This window comes from Electrona antarctica (genome assembly GCF_951216825.1).
Source record: "Electrona antarctica genome assembly, chromosome: 7".
Classification (NCBI taxonomy): Eukaryota; Metazoa; Chordata; class Actinopteri; order Myctophiformes; family Myctophidae; genus Electrona; species Electrona antarctica.
The window spans coordinates 15360515-15365318 of NC_136812.1; positions in this window are offsets into that span (position 1 = coordinate 15360515).

Below are 4804 nucleotides of genomic sequence, written 5' to 3' on the forward strand. Positions count from 1 at the left end.
ATCATTTTATGACAATATAGTTTAGTACTTTTACTCAAGTAAACTTTGAATAAGATTATTTCTAAATTGTGGTATGGATACTTTTACTTAAGTAATGTTCGTCCATCACCGGTCCTGAGACCGCCAGGAAGATCGGAACGACGTCAATTTGTAGTCATCATCACCTTCCGTTCCAAAGGAAAGCGCAGACGTCGGAATGAGCACGTACAGGGCTTTGGGAAAAGAGTGACCACGGGAACACACTGTGAATTCACACATTTAGTGGTATTTCCTTTACAATTCTTTTTTTAACCCATTTTGGGCGGGAACCCCTTTTGGTGTTAGCATTATGTTATGCTTTAGCTATTGAAAAATAGCAGATCTACAAGCTCATAGCACGCCACCGAGTGGCGCGCTACGAGCTTGTATGTCTGCTATTTTTTTTTAAATCGAAGAACGACTGACATAGAAACATAGCTTTTTCAAAAAACTGTCAGGATTTAGAAGACTTTTTTAGAATCTGATCAAAATGGGTTAATCAGCGGAGAGACATGAGGAACTCCGCCTCCCACCGACGGTGTCAGTATCTGATTGTATCTTATCCAACAATACATGCTGTACGTGTGTATCAATGTTTATGTCACTGTGGGTATTCTGTTTCTCTGTGCTGTGAGACACCCAGGCTTAGCCGCAGCCTAGTGGTCTACTTGGGGTCTAGGCACGCTATCGGTGCCGTCGGGCACAAAACCTTGTAGCCTATCGCATTATTTCCGTGTTTTTTTGGTGAATTAATGCCCTACTTCATCATATATGAGTCGCAAACGTAGTGAAAATAGAAAATCTACAAGCTTGTAGATTGTCTCTTTTCACTATTTTTTTTTTTATCCATTAAAACCAGGAAAGCTTCTGTCATATTCAATTTCATACATTGGCATATTCAAAAATAGCAGCTATACAAGCTCACAGCTTGTGCTGCGCTGCGAGCTTGTACGTCTGCTATTTGTTTCTTTTTCCATTTTTTTAAAAACCTTGGAGGTGTGGGAACTACTGAAGGCATTTGTAGAATCGGCCTCAAGTCTTAATGGGTTAATGGGTTAAAGAATAATATACAACAATGAATGGTTTAGGACATACAAGGTTTCCAAATGGACTCCAGCTATACTGTAGAAGTGGAGCAGGGCAGGCTGATAATGGTGGTGTCTGAAGACATTGTCAGAGTGATGCTACACTATAGTGACTGGTTGACCTGGTATTACAACCATGCACGCACAGGCCTCACTCTATAGCCCAGATGTCATGCTTTAAGTGGAGCGCCAACGTGTGTGTGTGTGTGTGTGTGTGTGTGTGTGTGTGTGTGTGTGTGTGTTGTGCATGGCATGCACATACATGTGTGTGGGTGTGGTGGGTGGGTGCTCATGCCTATATGCGCATGACTCCTGGCTCGTGCGCCTAAATGGGGCAGAGCGATCACAGGCCATCTCTCTCCGCGGCGTTGGACGAGTGATTCATTGGTCTGGACGGGAACATCCTCTCCTCCTCCATCCATCGCTCACTGCTTCCGCCGTGTCCATCAGCGTATGGATGGATGCATGCTTAAGCGATGACGAGCCGACAAACTCCAGGGGTAGAGATAAGGCGGGAGGGCGTGGGGAGGGGGCTTGTTAAGTGGGTGGGGGTGGGGGATGGGGGGCATTTGTGGCACAAAGGAATCCACCCAGATTGATGGAGCCAGTGGTTTTATTGAGGGGCTGATTGATTGGGGTGGGCCCTGATTCATTTTCTGTGCTGACTGAAATGCTTGGGAAGAACGGCCGCCGTGTCATGATAATAGTCAAGTGGGAATGACTGAGCATGTGTGACTAAGTGTGTGTGTGTGTGTGTGTGTGTGTGTGTGTGTGTGTGTGTGTGTGTGTGTGTGTGTGTGTGTGTGTGTGTGTGTGTGTGTGTGTGTGTGTGTGTGTGTGTGTGTGAGTGCCTGCCTGTGTGCAGTGTGCGTGCAGTGTGCGTGCGTGTGTGCACGTGTTTGCTTTGTGTGGATATTTCCTGTATGATTTATATTTAAGACCAGCCGTATATCTCTATATGGCTGTGCTGGTATGGGGCATGAGTATAGTAGATGGCAGCGAGGCTTTTGAATAGGAGGGTAATTTGTAATCGAAATCCATCATACCAGAACTTGCTAGAGTGTGTGCGCACGCACGCACGCACGCACGCACGCACGCACGCACGCACGCACGCACGCACGCACGCACGCACGCACGCACGCACGCACGCACGCACGCACGCACGCACGCACGCACGCACGCACACACACACACACACACACACACACAGAGACTCACCCACTCGCTCTTTGAATGCTAATCTCTCCCAAACATACATGGCCCCGCACACGCACGAACACGCAGTCTCAAGGGCGCAGCTAAAGTCAGGTCCTCAAGCTACAGAACATTAACACTCCTCCAGTCCCTCTTTCTAGCCATCCCTACATGCCCTTATCCGCCCTCCATCCTCACAAGATGAGTCCTGGGCTGTCATCAGCTTTCACTCAGTGCACGGCATGCAAGCACACACACACACACACACACACACACACACACACACACACACACACACACACACACACACACACACACACACACACACACACACACACACACACGCACACATATCAACTGTCTGCCTGATCTTTAGGCTATGATTACAAGATCATTTATTCAAGAGCTCCTAAACCTGTCTCAATGGCTTTTAAAGGTGTCTGTGCCATGTCAATCTTCCTCATATAACAAAATGTACACACACACACACACACACACACACACACACACACACACACACACACACAATGGCCTCCGTTGACACACTCACTGATTAAAAGCACAAGTATAATAGAAGCCCTCACTCCTAAAAAGCAAGGTGATCAAACATTTAAAATATTGAAAGCTGCCTGGGATCGAGCTGTTCGAAGGTGAGTCTGCCCTGTTGTCTTCTGGCTTGGCTGTTGGTCAACATTTTTTCCATGCAGACAGCTGTAGGGTTGTTAAGCAGAGACTAAATGTCAGCCCTCCACCACCTGTAGGTCAGAGGAGGCGGGCGTCAGGCTGCCAAAAGAGGTGAGGACACAAAATGTGTTTGTGACAGAAAGCAACCTTGTTAACCCAGCAATGGACAGTGGGGACGAAACAGAATATAAATACCACACATCCAAGGAGAAAGACGATCCGGGCATGAATGCTTGTGTGTGTGTTCGCTCACATGTGCCGATATGCACAGGGAAAGTGTGAGACTTTGTAATGGGGTGTAAGCGGGTCAGATAGCATAGTACACAGAGTACAGTACTGTAACATAGTGCACAGAGTACAGTACTGTAACATAGTGCACAGAGTACAGTACTGTAACAGTATGTGCTCACTGCTCATACATGCTGAAATACATATACATTGGGACGTAAGCTCCATGTCTTCTGTTAGCTTGTGAATAATATTTTCTGTTGAAAATGTCCTTTTTGTTGTAAAAATTAAGTCCCAGTGAAGTGTCTTCAGGAGCTACTGCATTAATGTGTGCATGCGTGTGTGCGTGTGCGCGTGTGCGTGCACGTGCGTGCGTGCGTGTGAGAGAGATCTGGAGGCAAGTGTAACATTTTTGAGGTAATGGGGTTCAGATTCATTAAGTATTGCTGCGGAGCTAATCATTGCCAAGGGCATTGTTCTGGAGTGTGGCTGATGTGGGCCAATACAATGAACAAGAGGAAAGGGCTATTCCATCGCTCCGTCATCCTCCTCTCCTCATCCCCACGCGTGTGTGTGTGTGTGTGTGTGTGTGTGTGTGTGTGTGTGTTGTGTGCATGTGTGCGTGCGTGTGTGTGTGTGTGTATACGCTACTGCAGTGGTTCTCAACCTTTTCTGGATCAGGGCCCACTAGGCCTATCTCACAGCATTTCCCCACCCCCTTTTTACGCCCCCTTTTGGAGATAGTGGTGTTATTTTTTTTGCGGTCCATAGGCTTCCATGTTAAAAGAGGTATTTTCACAAGCCACAAACTACCGTTTTGTAAAGGTAAGGTTTATTCTACTTATTTGAGTTGTTATACCATTGTGTTTTCTTCATATTATTATCGGTCTTTGACATTTTAACATTAGGAAATGTACTTAGATTCTCCAGAGAAAAAAAGTGTAAATGCCTAATGTTAAATGACACCACTATCTACCGGAAGTGGGCGTGGAAAGGGGGCTGTGAGATAGGCCTAAAGCATTAGCAGCCCACAACACCCTTCTGTATTCGAGTCCCATGACAACACCCTTCTGTATTCGAGTCCCATGCCATGTATGTAACATCAGCTGTATTGTTAGATGGGTGGATCTTTATTTTAATGATCAATCAATCAATTGTGTTCCAGTTTGGATCAATGGAACTCACAGTATACTCTTTAGTTCCTATTTATCAGTATTTCAGTGAAAACTCATTTTGTTTCAAGGTTTTAAATAAAAAATAACTAAATGCCATGAAATTGTTTCCACGTTATTCTTGTGATCACTAAGGTTATATTATCATTGAACAGCCGAGTCATACCAATTGAAGACTCGCTGCTTGGCACTCAAGAGTTGTATTGGGGGTAAGACTCTGTGACACTCTAGACCAGCGTCATGTCCAGGGGGTATACTTGTACATCAAGCTGCCTCACACCAAGGAAACAGGAGATAGGCTCCTGGCCTAAGTGGCCTCATGGCATGGCAAGGCTTACTTTAGTTACTTATTGTCATTAAAACCTTAGCGTTTTGCCATATACTTGCAATATCCTCACAGTACCACCAGTGGGGCTCCGGCCC